The sequence below is a fragment of the Rhinoraja longicauda genome, chromosome 11, assembly GCF_053455715.1.
Source record: "Rhinoraja longicauda isolate Sanriku21f chromosome 11, sRhiLon1.1, whole genome shotgun sequence".
Lineage (NCBI taxonomy): Eukaryota > Metazoa > Chordata > Chondrichthyes > Rajiformes > Arhynchobatidae > Rhinoraja > Rhinoraja longicauda.
Genome location: NC_135963.1, coordinates 16,462,204 through 16,479,399, shown reverse-complemented (window position 1 = coordinate 16,479,399; position 17,196 = coordinate 16,462,204).

Below are 17,196 nucleotides of genomic sequence, written 5' to 3'. Positions count from 1 at the left end.
GAGAACGTACAAACTCTGTACGGACAGCACCCGTAGTCGGGATTGAACCCGGTTCTCTGGCGCTGTAACGAAGCAACTCTACCGCTGCGCCACTTCTCTTCTTTTCTTTTCTAAGCACCTACAGTGGGGTGTTTTTGAACAAAGGGGCATCTGGCAAGTGGGAAGCTTTTGAAAGCGAGGTTATGAGTGTGCAAGGTCTGCAGCCAGAATGAAGAGGAAGGCCGGCAAGAGTAGGGAACCCTGAATGATAGGAGATATTAAGGCTGTAGTCCGAAAAATGGAGGCACAGGTCAAGTACTGGCAGCTGGGATCAAGTGAATTCCTGGAGAATATAGGGCTTGCAGGTATATATAAAAGAAGGAAATCAGGGAGGCACAGAGTGGGCATGGGATAGCTTTGGCATAGAAGATTAAGAAGAATTCAACTCAATGTTCTGAGTATGTTAAGGGAAAAAGTGCAAGTAGGGAAAGAATAGGGGGCCTTCAAAAACAAAGGTGGACATCTATGTGTGGAGTCACAGGAGACAGATGGTCTACAATTAATATTTCTCCTCTGTTTTTATCATGTAGAAGGACATGAAGACGAGGGAACGTGGCAAAGTTATTGAGTGTCTTGGGGATAGTCCACAGTTATTGAGTGTCTTGGGGATAGTCCACATTTCAGTTGAGGAGGTGCTAAACATCTTAAAGGTAAGATAGATAAACTACTGGGGCCTGAACTGGTACATCCAAGAACACTGAGGGAGCTCTGACTGAGGTGTAAGCATTAACATTAGCCAAGGATGAGCTGCCGGAGGACTGGAGGATGATTAATGTTATGCCTTTACTTAAAAAGGGCTGCAAAGGAAAACATGGGAACCACAGACCTGAAATCCTAATATCTATGGAAGGCAGGTTACAGGAGGGGACGCTGAGGGATGAGCGATAAATGCATTTGGAAAGACATGAGTTGATTAGGGTTAGTCAGCACAGCTCTGAACCAGGGAGATCATGTCTCACAAATTTGACTTTTTTAAAAAAGAAATAACCAAGGAGGTTGATGTGGACATGATAGAGTTTATTTGTAGATTCGTGTAGATGTAGTTTATTTGGACTTCAGCAAGGCCTTTGATATACTTCCACACACCGTAGGCTGCTCTGTCAGGATTGAATGGAATCCAGGAAGAGCTGACTAATTGTAAATGTAGAATTGGCATGATGGTGGGAAGGAGAAGATGATGGAGGAAGATCATTTTTTGGCCTGAAGGCCTCCAACTAGTGGTATGTCTCAGGGCCTTGTGTTGGGCCCATTGTCGTTTGTGCTTTAAATCAACGACTTGGATGAGAATACACAAGGTGCGGTTAGTAAGTTTGCAGATGGCAAGTTTGCAAATAGGTTGTATCGTAGACAGTGAAGAAGTTTATCAAGAATTACAGTGGGATCTTGATCAGTTGGGTAAGTGGGCTGAGGAATGGCAGATGGAGTTTAATTCAGATAAGTATAAGATGTAGCATTTTGGGCAGTCAAAAAAGGGCAGGAGTTTCACAGTAAACAGGAGGGCACTGGAGAATGTTGTAAAACAGAGGGACCTAGGAATACAATGACAAAGTTGCTAAAACGTTGTGTGAGAGGTCGACAGGGTGGTGAACAAGGTTTTGGCACACTGGCCTTCATCATTTAGGGCATTAAGTATACTCTTTATTTCAGAGTTGGGAAAGAACTAGGTTCAAGTTGAGAGGGGGAAAATTTAATACAAACCCAAAGGGCAATTTCTTTCAGACAGAGGATGGTAGGTAAATGGAATGAGCTGCCAGAGTAAGTGGTTGCGGCAGGTACAATAACATAATTTAAAAGACATTTGGACAGGTACAGGGACAGGAAAGGTTTAGAGGGATATGGGTCAAAGTGGGCAGATAGAACTCGGCATCTTGGTTGGCATGGATGAATTGGGTCGAAGGGCCTGTTTCTGTAACTGATTTCAGAATGTTGTGAGGGTGGCACACTGGTGCAGTTGGTAGAGGTACTGCCTCATTGCACCAGACACCTGGGTTCCATCCTGACCTCAGATGCTGTCTGTATGGAGTTTGCACTTTCTTCGTGTGACTGTGTGGGTTTCCTCTGGGAACTCTGGTTTTCTCCAACATCCCAAACATGTGCAGGTATGTGGCTAAATTGGCCCCTGTAAATTGTTCCTAATGTGTAGGGAGTGGATGCAAAAGTGGAATAACATAAAACTAGTGTGAATGGATGATCAATGGTCGGCGTGGACCCCATGAGTTGAAGGGCCTGTTTCCATGCGCTGTATCTCTAAACTAATAACTAAACCGAGAAAGATTTTATGTGAGATTATATGTGTGAGAAGGAGTAAGAGTAAGTTCTTGTCACCTTTTCCTATGTGTTTCCTAGCTGTTGTACTTTTCATTCTCCCTTGCTTCAATTCAGTGGCCAATACGAACTACAAACACGTCTTGGATGCCAGCTCGGGGGAAGATTTATAAAGTGAAAGCATTGAAAATAAGAACTGTTGGTGTGCACCAGTTTCTCAGAGTCTAACTGCAGACACTTAATTAAAAACATAATGAGCGCAGCCTTCATTTCTGGCTGAATATAAATGGTTGAACAAAGGAACAATCGTACATATGTGATGACAGTGAGGCTACCATATGTCCAACTATGAGGACGACTGATGTTGTTTTTCCAACATTTGATTAAGGTATTCATGCCTGGATATTTGTCATTTTATTTCGTTATCTAACTAAAGTTTGCCCCAGCTATTGTTGCCTAGTATGGGTATTTGCATTTATATGGTTTCTCTCAGCCTGCTGTACATGTTCGTAAGGATTGACTGTACATAACTGCAAGAGAAGTTGTCTTAATTGGAAAGAACTGCTATTTTCACTTAGGTAGCACCTTTTCACATCCCAGAGGACACCCCTAAAGCATTTTACATAAATTACTTTTAAAATTTGCCTGTAGACAATATTTTGCTCACGCTGAACTAAGCTGGAGGTTAATTGTATTGTTTTTATGCACCACACGTTGTTGTTTTTAACCAAGCACTAATAGCTGGAGCAATTCTGCCCATGCAGAGTTTGTTGTGGAAATTATTTCTTGGTCCTCCATGTGTACAACTGACTTTTGCACAATGGTTTGCTAGATGCACATCTGTGAAATCAATAGGCATGTAAGGACTTGTCCAACCCGGTCATTCCTTCTTTTCCCTGGTCCCATTGGACAGAAGATGCAGAAGCTTGAAAGCACACACCACCAGACTTCAATAAGCTAAGGTCTGTTCGATTCACCTCTACTCCATTGCGGACATTGAACTTTATCTATGGAAAGCGTCTTTGAGTATATGAAAAGCGCTATATAAATGTAATGCATTATTATTATTATTATTATTACAATGCTGAAAACTATATTCTGCACTTTGTATCTTCCCCTTTGCTCTATTTTTTGTACTTGAATTTGACCTGGTTGTATTAAAGTATAGTATTATCTGATCTGATTGAATGGCATGCAAAACAAAGCCTTTCACTGAACTTTGGCACATGTGACAATAATGAACCTAAAACTAATGTTAATCCTAATAAAGGATGGATTCTTCGAGTGCCTCAAGGATTGCGTATCAGATAAAGAGACTTCTCCATTTTGGGTTCTTTCTTATCTATTGTTGGCTTTCTTGGTCTGTAGTCATAAGCACAGCATTCTCTTACCCTGGCCTGCTTTTTCTATAAGGACGACCACTTCATGGAGGAGACTACATTGCATTCATCAGTCATCAGGCAGCCCAGATTCAGCTTGTTGAACAGACTGCCCCTCATTTTCAAAAAGAACATTCCTCCATTCTAACACCTCTTGCTCCAGGTTTCCAGCAAAATAAATCATTTATGTCCCCTTTGAGTTTTCTTAGACTTATTGTTCATTTCCTAAATGCAAAAGAATACCAAAGCTCTGGAACATTTTCCCTGGAACAGCAAAGCAAATACTCCTGCTGCTTTAAAACTCTGCTGAGGAAATCCCACTTGATCTCTGCGGGTTTACCACCGTAGATTAATTACAAGACCATAGCAAATCCAGAGTGTTCCCCTCTGTTTACCAGTCATTCATCTTTCATTACACAAAATGCCCGAGACCAACGTATAAGATCTCATTGCTGTGGAAATCTGTACTTCATTTCTTTTGCTTAAGGACAGAGGTGGACTGCCACTTGTTGACAATGGCAATGATCACGATGCTAAACTGAACTGTGGAAAATGGTAATAGCAGACATGTTGGCACTCTGAGCATGCATATTATTAAATTGATTTATGAGCAGTCATCTCTGAATCCAAAGTGCCATGATTCATTGATGCCTTACAGCAATCTATATGTAAGGTTTCTGAATTAAAACTCAAAATGCGAAAGATTTAGACTATTTTAGTTTATGGATTGTGTTGACAATTATACATAACTGCTGGATCTGAAGTACACTTTGAAGATCAAAAGAAGGGCACTGAGCTTTCACCAAGCTGACAGGTGAGTCTCCATATCATCCTCAAAGGAAAATTCTTGAGTGGTGTAACATTTCATGCACTGTCCATGCGGGTCATTGAATTTGTGCAACCATAAATATGTACTGAACCCTGGGGCAGATTATGTATTTGCATTCCAATGGGAGCTGAATTTTGTTTGGTCTAAACTCAGACAGAGGGCAGAAAATTATTTTGTATCATTAGATAGGATGAAGATGATAGAAAATTAATTGTCCACAACAAGGTGCCGTATATTTCCCATCTGACTTAGTCCTTTATTTGGATATGCCCATTCAGGTCTCCAATGTAATTGCAGATATTCACCGCTTAACTTTTCATATTCTTTTCTTCGTACTCCTTGAGGCTCCTTGAAAGTGGCAACAAAAGTGTGGTCAAGAAATGTTATGGTATTAATGCCTTCATTGGTTGCAGCATTGAGTATAAGAGTGGAGAAGTCACATTGCAGCTTTATTGGACTGTGGTTAGGCCTTATTTGGAGTATGGCATGCAGCTTTATAAGACTGTGGTTAGGCCTTAATGGGAGTATGGCATGCAATTTTTTTGTTGCCTCATTACAGGAAGAATGTAGTGGCTTTATTAAGGGTGGACAACATGTTTACCAGACTGCTGCCTGGATAAGGGGTTATTAGCTATAAGGAGAGGTTGGATATAATTGGATTGTTTTCTCTGGAGCTTCGGAGGCTGAGTAGAGACTTGATCAAAGTATTTAAAATTATGAGAGGCACACATCGGGTAGACAGTCAGAACCTTTTTCCCCAAGGGGAAAATGTCAAAGACTGGAGGGCATAGCTTTAAGGTGAGAGGAGGAAAATGTAAAGGAAATGTACAGGGCAAGCTTCTTTTACACAGAGAATAGCAGGTGTTCGGAATGTACTGCCAGGGATGGTGGTGGAGGCAGATACAATAGTGGCATTTAAGAGGCTTTTGGATAGGCACTTGGATATGCAGGGAATAGAGGGATATGAAGCACAAGCAGTGAGAGGGGATTAGTTTAACGGCATAATGTTCAGCATGGACATTATGGACTGAAAGGCCTGTTCCTCAGCTGTATTCTGTATTCTATGTTCTATGAGACAATTTGGCCCATTCAGTTTATGCTAGCTCATATGCACAGTAACCTACCCCACCCCTCCCCCTCCCTCCCAATTCAATGCTACGCATCTACACTTTGGGAATTATACCGTAGCCAATTAATCTCCAAATCAGCAAGTTTTGGGGACATGGGAGAAAGCTGGGTATCCGGACCAAACGCACACAGTCACATCCTGAGGTCAGGATTGAACCAGGGTCACTGAAGTTGTGCAGCAACTGCAGCAGCAACTGCAGCAGCAGCACAGAATCTTGACAGAATCTCCACAGTGCTAAATAAATCAAGAGCCGACAATGAAACAGTGCCAACACGCAACTCACAACACACAACAATCTCTGCAATGTGCTTGCTTCTTCAGGGATATCTCTGGACCTTTCATTCTGCTATTTATATGGGAATAGTTGTGGAATTTGGGGACAAAGTAAGGACAACTATAATAATACAGGCTATCACTTTCATATGTTAGAATGATCCTTAATGGGAAATGCTTTTTTTTATCAAGAAGGCAATCCAAGTGTAAAATGTTGATGATTTTACTGTAATGTTCTATTGTTCTATAATGTTATGAAATAGACAAGACAATAGACAATAGACAATAGGTGCAGGAGGAGGCCATTCGGCCCTTCGAGCCAGCACCGCCATTCAATGTGATCATGGCTGATCATTCTCAATCAGTGCCCCATTCCTGCCTTCTCCCCATACCCCCTGACTCCGCTATCCTTAAGAGCTCTATCTAGCTCTCTCTTGAATGCATTCAGAGAATTGGCCTCCACTGCCTTCTGAGGCAGAGAATTCCACAGGTTCACAACTCTCTGACTGAAAAAGTTTTTCCTCATCTCAGTTCTAAATGCCATGGAATTCCCAAATTTGATACATTGATCGCCTGCTAACAGGTCAGACACATTTGGATCTTCACCCATTGTTCAAATTTGAGCTTCTGAAAAAGTTGCTTGGCAAATTTAATGTAAAGCCCGACTACTCCCTTTGCCAAAAAGCTGTATTCTTAAATCACATCGTGGGGCTTCCATTAAATTAGCTTTTAATATGAGCTTTCACAATTCAATGCCTTTATAATTCCCTCCTTACTTAATTTCTTCAAGATTTATTTCCATCAATTGTTCTTTTTATGCTTTGGAAGGAACGGGTTTACGCCGAAGATAGACACAAAATTCTGGAGTAACTCAGGCAGCATCTCTGGATAGAAGGAAAGGGTGACGTTTTGGGGTTGGGACCCTTCTTTAGACTCTTCAGATTCATTTTAACCAGAATCTTGAGTTCTCTCTAATATTTCATACTTAATTCATCAGGCATCTGAAATACAGGGAAAACTGATGAAAAATGTTTTTTTTTAACTGCATTGGTAAAGTACAATGGTTGCTGTTCAATGAAGTGGCTTTGCCACTCTTTGTACTGATATGCCCTCTTCAAACTACTGTAAAATGAGTTCCCAACCTTTCAATTAAGTATTTGTTTATTCTTTCCTCTTCTTCAAAATTTGGAGGAAGATGAATTTGCAAAAATAACATAGCATCGGCCATCATTTGCTAGTATTATAGAAGTTCACTCGAATGTAAATACTCTCCAGAGCTCCACTGTGGTTTCTTTCACCCACGCTGGCTTGATTTCATCTCATGAGGGTGTCACAGGCAAGGGACAGGTCTGGCACTTTGTTCTCAGTCAAAGTTTTGAGCAGCAAGTCTGAGGATTGACAATAGCAATAGTAAGGGATTGGCAATTCCAGTTATGGTCCAGATTGAGGAGACAGTGGAGTGGACTACTGGAGGCCCTGCAGCAGCTCGATTAGATTAGGCGCTACTCCAAGTGGCCCAGCGAATCGATCGGACACGGCCACAGAGGACACCAACGGCTATGCTTGGCCAGGCTGACACTGCAATGCCGCCAAGAAAATGGGCCTTCATGGCTAAGTTAAGTACTCCACATTGAAAACAATTTTCAGACTTGAACCATGAAAAATTGTGCCATGGTGATTCTTGTATACTGTCTCAGTGTACTATTCCTATACACTTGTACTTAACTAAGATTGTGCCTGTGTATAGTAATACTTTTAGTGAACATGTACGCAAAAAACGGATTTCACTGTACCTTAGTACATGTGACAATAAAGTACCATTGAACCATTGGAAACACTGATTTAATTGAACAATCATTTCTCTCTCTCTTTCTCTCTCTCTCTCTCTCTCTCTCTCTCTCTCTCTCTCTCTCTCTCTCTCTCTCTCTCTCTCTCTCTCTCTCTCTCTCTCTCTCTCTCTCTCTCTCTCTCTCTCTCTCTCTCTCTCTCTCTCTCTCTCTCTCTCTCTCTCTCTCTCTCCCTCTCCCCTCCCTCCCTCCCTCCCTCCCTCCCTCCCTCTCTCCCTCTCTCCCTCTCTCCCTCCCAACATCAAAGCATAGAAGTCACCCAAAAAAGATTCAGTAAAAACCTTTGCCACTCATTTTCATTACGTTGGTTATGCTGCTTTCATTAAGTAAAATGTTAGAAATGTTGCATTTTACCAACAGTTCTAAATTTTGAGGTGTAAAATAATCAGCCCTATTTTTGCTTCCAGGTTTCATGTTTAGAGAAATAAAATAAACCTGTTGTTCCACCATTAACCTGTAGAGGTCAATATCTTAGGATTTCCTGGGTCTGGTTATTTGCATACTATGATCGCAGGGGTATTGATATAAAACTGTTGATCAATAGGTCAACATTTTCTTAATAACAGTCACTCCCTAAAGATATAGTCCTTGATTATCCATTGTGCATTGCAATCACAGCTTCTCTGAACCCCGGTGATGATTGAAACCTATATTCAAACCTTCCTATTCTTAGATTGCCCCTTTAAATTAAGTCATAAAATCATAGGGTGGGAAATGAGGCCCTTCTGCCCACTGAGTTAATGCTGACCATCAGTTGCCCATTTACGACTCATTCGTTTTTCATTCTCACTAGATTTTCATCAACTCACCCCAGATTCCACCATACACCAAGTGCAGTTAACAGTGGCAACTAACCTGCCAATGCCGACGTCTTTCAGATATGGGAGAAAAGCAGAGCATGGAGAGGAAACTCACATGGTGATGAGAGAACATGAAAACTCCACACAAACAGCATCCGAGGTCAAGATGGAACTCGGGTCCTTGGCATTGCCAGGCAGCTGCTTTACTTGCTGCACCACTGTGCTGCCCAAAGGCATAAATTTAAGGCATCATAAAATTTAATTCATACATACCTTAAAATGAGAAGAAACCATTTGATAAAATTCAAAGCCAACTTTGTTTTGCATATTTGTTAGTTTTGAGACAAAATTGGAGAAATGAGGTATTTTATAGATGTAAAAGATAAATTATTGTATTTTTGGCCATCAAGTCTAGCATACGATGCCATTTCCATTACTCTTGTGCCAATGTTTAAATTGTATACATTGATGTGTTCTTCCTGTTATCATGATTGTACATTTTTATATTGCAGCCTCCTGTTAATAAATCTTTGTGCGATTTTTTGAGAAATATACAACTTTTATTTTAAATAAATCCCATGAGGTTACAGGACAAAATGACAAACTGAAATCCACTCAACACCTATCTTTGAACGACAACTTGCTACTGGAATAAAAACAGCAAAAACCTGGAAAATCCCCAGCAGGTCATGCAACAACTGTGAAAGTGGAAATAGAGTTCATGTTTCAGGGTTAGGACTGTTCAATTCCCTTGTCATTGTACAGGGCTCTATTGAGACCACACCTGGAGTACTGTGTGCAGTTTTGGTCTCCAAACTTGAGGAAGGACATTTACAATGAAGGACATTGTAAATTTCCCCGGTGTGGGACGAATAAAGGAATATATTATTATTATTATTGCTATTTAAGGAGTGCGGCGTAGATTCACGAGGTTAATTCCCGGAATGGCAGGACTGTCGTACGTTGAAAGAGTGGAGCGACTGGGCTTGTATACTCTGGAATTTAGAAAGATGAGAGGGGATCTTATTGAAACATATAAGATCATTAAGGGATTGGACACGCTAGAGGCAGGAAACATGTTCCCGATGTTGGGGGAGTCCCGAACCAGGGGCCACAGTTTAAGAATAAGGGGTAGGCAATTTAGAACGGAGATGAGGAAGAACTTTTTCACTCAGAGAGTTGTGAAGCTGTGGAATTCTCTGCCTCAGAAGGCAGTGGAGGCCAATTCTCTGGATGCTTTCAAGAGAGAGTTAGATAGAGCTCTTAATGATAGCGGAGTCAGGGGATATGGGGAGAAGGCAGGAATGGGGTACTGATTGTGCATGATCAGCCATGATCACGGTGAATGGTGGTGCTGGCTCGAAGGGCCGAATGGCCTACTCCTGCACCTATTGCCTATTGTCTATTGTCTAATGCAGGCTTCTGCATTGTAAAACATTTTACAACACTCAATTTGAGAAAAGAAAGTGGGGCCACAGTGCTGGAGCACATGGATAGCCTTAAGATGAAATAATTATTAAAATAATGTCCCTTGGATAAACTTCAAAATTATGTACACCATTTATCTTTGCAAACCAGCAATTCTTCTCCCATTATTACACATTTGGTTGTTTTATCTGTTGACAGGATTGTAAGATGGGGCAAAGCATTTAGATGATTTGTTTGCTCTATTCATAATCAATGTTTGTTTAGGCATTGAACAATTTGCACAATACACAATACTAAATTTGATGCTCTGCTCGCATTGCATGTTAGAAAATGGGTGAGCCACCTTCTTAAACCATTGCAGAATTTCTGATGACGGTACAGCCATACATCTATGAATATGGAATTCAGGAGATAGTCTCAGGAATAATTAAGCATTATTGATATGCTTCCGACTTGAAGGAGATCTTTTTAAGAGTCAAGAGTCAAGAGTGCTTTATTGTCATATGTCTCAGATAGAACAATGAAATTCCTACTTGCAGCAGCACAACAGAATATGTAAACATAGTACACTGTAAACAATATAATAAATGATGAGAGAGAAAAAAAAAGTTCAGTGTGTGCATATATACATGTGTCACTGTCCCTCTGCATCTGTTGAAGTTGTTCTACATGAAGGAATTCTCGTGAAGAAACTTTGATGGGTTCAGGCTGTGTATTTTGTAGATGGTACATACTGCATCTGTGGTATATCAGCTGCAGAGGAGCTGAATGTTCAAATTGGTATATTTTGTGCCTATCAAGTAGGCTACTTTGTCCTGAATGGTGCCATATTTCTTGGTGAAGTTGCACTCATCCAGGTGAGTGGAGCAGACCCCGCTTGTTATTTTGAAGCGGTCACCAAGAGAATTGGTGAGGAAAGGGCAATGGTGTTGTCTGTATGGAGACACAAAGAACTGCAGAGGCTGGTTTACCAAAAAAACATATAAAGTGCTGGAGTAATTCAGCAGGCCAGGCAGCATATCTGGAGGGCATCTGTCATTTTGGGCTGGGACCTTTCTTCAGACTTCTTCTGGATAAAAATGGTTTAGAAGGATATGGGCTAAATACTGTATGAGCAAATGGGACTCACCCAGAATGCCAAGTGGGTTGGCATGGACAAGGTGGGCTGAAGGGCCTATTTCCATGCTGTATCGCTCTACGTCTTTCAGACATGGGCACACCGTTCATAGGTGGGAAATGGTTGGGGAGTCGGGAAATAAGTTACTTTCTGCAGAATGCCCATTGTTCAATGGGTTGCCCTTTATCCATGTTTATGCATCGCTGGTCCAAATAAGTTTCTGTTCAACAATGCCAACCAGAATATTGATAGGGGCACTTGCTGATGGAAAAATTTGAAAACCATTGGAGTTGGTTTAAGTTTCTCTTTTGGTAAAAGTTATTGCCCTGCACTTGCTTGTGTCTTTCTTGGATGGTTCAAGCTTTTTGCAGAAGACTTTGTATTTCTCAAAAATATTTTCCTGCCGTGTGAGCGTTTCATCTAATAAATTGATGTTAACTAATGCTACTTTGGTTGGAGGAAGGGAAATAATTTGTGATGAACTTGAGAATCAAAGTATTTATTTGGTACTTCAGGCTAACAATGCCTCTGACCTCATCTTTTAATGATCATTCAACTTCAACTACGTTTATCAGTAGGTATGCTTTTTCTACCCACTCCCCCAACGTCACCGTTGTATCACTTGCAGGGCCTGTATCTAAAAGGCAGCTCCAATAATTAGGTGGTGTTCATTGTAGGTGCAATGCATTAGGTTTCATGTCTCAAGATCCTTTCAGATCATTGAGTGTCATTCCATTGGTTTCAATGGAATGAAAATCTGGAAGGTTTCATAATGGGCAGATATCCATTACATCAGATTACTGCCCAGAAGCTGAAGGTGAAACCGAACACCCCTGTATACCATAAAGTCCAGGGTCAAGTACAGGGACTACACAGGTGTTTCATTTTGCTGTGAACTTGTTTATCCGTTCACCTTCATCTAATGTGCATCAGCAAAGAATTGTAGGAAATTAGATATTTGCCAATTCATGACTAAGAATTTTACACTTGGGAAAGAACGCAAGAGTCCTGCATATCCTGATAGTTGCCGACAAGAACCTCTGACTGTGCTTTAATATTGGACCCTTTGTGGAGTCGTCCAGTTGATCATTAAGTTGCTGTAATTTTCAATTGCTTACAGTGAGGGATTTGATTGAGGAGGGAAATCTGAGGAGCAAATACAAGTTTGATTAATTTATGCACTTTTAATTGTTCTGGATTATATAAATATTCTTACTTGTTTGAAACATGTTTAAGTGCTTGTTATTCAAAATCCTTTTGAAGCTATTTGAATAAATGTTAACTTTTTAATCTTTTAAATATGTTTTAACTATTTCTGGAAGATTTTGAATGTTTATGGAAATTTATACAATTTAGAAGCATTTAAAGCTTTTGAAATATTTGACAACCTGCATAGCTGTGTGTTTGGATTGCTGTCATCAATTTGTGGTGGGACTTGTTCTGCACCATTTCCACAAAACCTATCATCATGTTATGGAATTTATACTTGGTTGACCTCACCACAGAGGATCCTGTCTTCTTCGGTGAGTTTGTTTGCACTTGGGCAAATTGCACAAAAGTGAGTAGAGATCACACCATGAGAAGAACAGGTAGTTTGGCACAATCCATAAATTCTGGGCCAGTTCTCCGTGATGTTTCAAATCAGTTGGATGTGTTGCATTATAAATAAGAGAAAATATTTGCCAGATTAAATAGGAGACACTACCACCTCTCTCAATGCCAAGCGAAAAAGAAACATTTTTATTTGCGGCAACGAGCATTTAAAAACTCTTTTTATTTTGCTATGAAGCAATGTTGGCAACATGAGTGCCTTACACACATGTCTCATAGAAACAGTGATGTAAAATTGTGTTGGAAGGAACTGCAGATGCTGGTTTAAACCAAAAATAGGCACAAAATGCTGGAGTAACTCAGCGGGACAGGCCGTTTCTCTGGAGAGAAGGAATGGGTGATGTTTCGGGTCGAGACCCTTCTTCAGACAAGTCAAGGGGAAGTAAAATTGTCAGACTCAATAAAGCTGGTGGCTAATACAAATTGTTTTTTTTTGTTCACTGGGTTTTAACAAGCAGCAGGCTCAGCAAATCTACCAAGTTTACTTTGGTATTGCCTTCAGCTGGTTGTGGAAAAGTGTTCACTCAAAGTAAAATAAGCTAAAAGCGTAGTCAGGTACTCATGTGTACTTGTGTTCTGGCATACACTTGTCAGTGAACTTTTGATTCATTTCCTGCTTTATCCTGTAGTCTGTGAGATATGACCTACTGCCATGTTATTTTCACATTTGTCTGTGTGGGGAAAGCTTTGCTACCTTCCTTCATGAAGTACGTAGATGATGAAGCCCACTTTTGAACTGATGAGGCGTGACTTTCTTTCTTTAACGGCATTGATTGGCAATGTTCCCATTGTATCACTAACTGCCTGGTCCTCTGCAGGGATGAGAAAGTACATTTCTTGCTTGTTAAGATACTGGACCAGAATTATCAATCTATACTGGAGACAAACAACTTGGAGCTATTTAATGAGCGCCACAATGAAAGAACTGCAGGGTGTTTTTGAATGGTGACATAAATTGGGCTGAATGGCCTTTGTCAGTTGTAATCAGCTAGTGGCTCGGCAGCGAACTTTCTGCTAGCCAGGAATCATGTCGCTGTTGATTGGAAAATGTTCTGTTTCAATACTCGCCACACTTGAATGCTTTGCTCAAAAGGCAGTCCTATAAATGGTCAGAATGCTTGTCACCCAGAAAAAATTACCCCACAAAAGTAAAAATCGAACTTTCACTTTGTTCCAAGGGATAGGAAAAATAAATCTTTCTCCGAATCAATCAAAAATAAATAAATCTGTCCCCACGTCTATCAAAAATAAATGAATCTATGTACGTATCAAAAATAAATGAATCTGGTCCCCCGAAAACAAGTAAAAGGGAACAAATAAATCTCTCCCACACGCTTATGTAAAAGGAATGAATCATTTCCACATAACTATGTCAAATAAATATCTTTTTCTGCCATTTTCTTTGTTGTTAAGACTCAGATCATCTGATGGACTGCCTCTGCTTTTTCTGCATCTTTCCCAGCCCACTGAGCTAAACCTACTGGCTTTGCTCTGAAATTGCATCTTATAATTTCTCTTTTACCTTCCTTTGGTACTTTGGTACTTTATTAGTCACATGTGAAATGTATCCTTGGACCATGACCCCACAGATGAGCACCAGGGCGTCATCTCTCAGGCCATTTCTGATTTTATCGCTTCTGGCTGTCTGCCCTCCACAGATTCTCCAGAGATGCTGTCTGACCCACTGAGGTACTCCAGCTTTTGGTGTCTATCAACAGTCAAATTCATTGTTCAGTGTACATAAGCACTGAGATACATATTGGATAAGTATCTCAAATAAATACAAACGTATAGTAGCAGTTCACTGAGGGAGTATACAGTTTGGCGCCATTTTCAAGTCCCAGTTGTTGTAAGTGCAGGGATCTTGACCAAGCAGATCTGTTGTAGTGGCAGCATTGCAGGGGCATTTCCCGGGCTCACCATGAGGTCCCCCTCTTCCTCCACTCCAATTATTTTATTCAAGCTTCCATTCTTAACCTCCTCATTAGCTCAATGGGTTCCCTCATCCTGCATTCTATAACCCCCTGTTTGAATTCTTCTGATCGGGTGCCAACATTTTTTAGTCAAAGTTATTGCCTTATATTATTATTTTTTTAACAATGGCCTTTGCTTCCATTCACTTCCATGCTAGATGTATTAGAATGTTGCCTCTCTGCTCTGGAACATCCTTGGACTCAATGGTGAAGCGGAAAGACAAATGCACCTGCCTCTTAAAAACAGCTTTTTTTCACTAGTAGTTCTACTCAATAACCAAAGTCTGTAGTCTCTTTTTTGCTCTGGTTTATCTTCACCCACATGTTTAGACCATAATGTTGTATCCTTATTGTTTTGATGTGTTTATGCTTTATTCTTAATTGTTAACTGTGTGTTTGTGTTGTCATTTGTGAGCAGAGCACCAAGACACATTCCTTGTATATGCACATACTTGGCCAATAAACTTATTCATTCATTCATTCATTCATTCATTCATTCATTCATTCTTACCTCCAGTGCATCCCCTATTTCTGTGCTACAGTGAATGGTTACAGAAATCTGAAATGCAGCTAGCCAGGGAATTTCCGTGGGTTAGGTAGTTGTGTGATCCAGCATAAGGTTTCAACTTAATGATCTTTCACAATGTACCTATAGTGTAAGAAAATAACTGCAGATGCTGGTACAAATCGAAGGTATTTATTCACAAAATGCTGGAGTAACTCAGCAGGTCAGGCAGCATCTCAGGAGAGAAGGAATGGGTGACGTTTCGGGTCGAGACCCTTCCTCAGTACCGATGGGCTTATTTTGGACTAAAAGCCATTGACCTGAAAGCTTAACTTTAATTTCTCCTTCATGGTCAGTCCGGCTGAATATTTCTAATGTTTTCTGTTCACACGTTCATATTAGAGAGTTAGATTGCAGATTAAAGCTTGATTAAGGAGTTCATCACTGTAATAGTGAGGGAGTTTAACCTAGTAGACCCTTTAAATAAAGCCATATGATAGAGATTTGGAATGAAAAACGGCAGTTTGCTGTGATGCTACATTCATCAAGTGTGGATTTTAAAAACGTTAAACTGTGAGAGTTTGGCGCTTATCAAGAGACAAGATTGTGTGCTATCCGAGTGAATGAATGAATGAATGAATGTTTATTAGCCAAGTATGTACACATACAAGGAATGTGCCTTGGTGCTCCTCTCGCAAGTACGAACATGAACATACAGTAAACAATTAAGAATAAAGCATAAAACATTAAATCATTAAGAATACACATTACAGTTTAAACATGTGAGTGAAATAAACCAGAGCAAAAAGAGACTACAGACTTTTGGTTATTGAGTAGAGCTACTACTCGCGGAAAAAAAGCTGTTTTTATGTCTGGCTGTTACTGGTTTGACAGTCCGGAGTCGCCTTCCAGAGGGAAGTGCTTCAAAGAGTTTGTGGCCAGGGTGAGAGGGGTCAAAGATGATCTTGCCCGCTCGCTTTCTGCCCCTTGCAGTGTACAGTTCGTCAATGGGGAGGAAGGTTGCAGTGAACAACCTTCTCAGCTGATCAAACGATTCGTTGCAGCCTCCGGATGTCGTGCTTGGTGGCTGAGCCAAACCAGACCATGATGGAGAAGGTGAGGACGGACTCAACGATGGCAGTATAGAGTTGGACCATCATTGTCTGTGGCAGATCGTGTTTCCTCAGCTGCCGCAGGAAGTACATCCTCTGTTGGGCCTTTTTGACTGTGGAGTCGATGGTGGCCTCCCATTTGAGGTCCTTGGAGATGATGGTTCCAAGGAACTTAAATGACTCCACAGATGTGACTGTGGTGTTGTTGATGGTGAGTGGGGGAAGGGGAGCTCTCCTAAAGTCCATAATCAGTTCCACTGTCTGGCTCCAGTCAGGGAAACGACAATACGTGATTACAATCAAACTGTCCACAGTGTACAGATACAGGATAAAGAAAATAACGTTTAGTGCAAGATAAAGTCTAGTAAAGTCCGATAAAAGATAGTCTGATGGTCTCCGATGAGGGAGATAGAAGGCCAGGACTGCTTAGTCGGTGATAGGATGGTTCAGTTGCCTGATCTCAGCTGGGAAGAAATTGTCTCTGAATCTGGACGTGTACGTTCTCACAATGCTGTACCTTTTGCCTGATAGGAGAGGGAAGGAGAGGAAGTGACCAGGGTGAGACTCATCCTAGTGGCCTTGCTGATGCAGCGTGAAACGTGGATCCAAAGCAATAGAAGGGAAGTTGGTTTGCGTAATGGTCTGGTCTACGTCCACAACTCTCTGATAAAATCCCAATAAAATGCTTTCAATGGTGTATCTGTAGAAATCGGTGAGAATTTTTGGTGACATGCCAAACTTCCTAAGACTTCTAAAGAAGTAGAGGCATTGGTGTGCTTTCTTGGCCATTGCTTCGATATGGCTAGTCCAGGACTAGTTGCTGGTGACATTTATTCTTAAGAACTTGAAGCTTTCAGCGCCGTCAATGTATACCGGGATACGTGTTCCA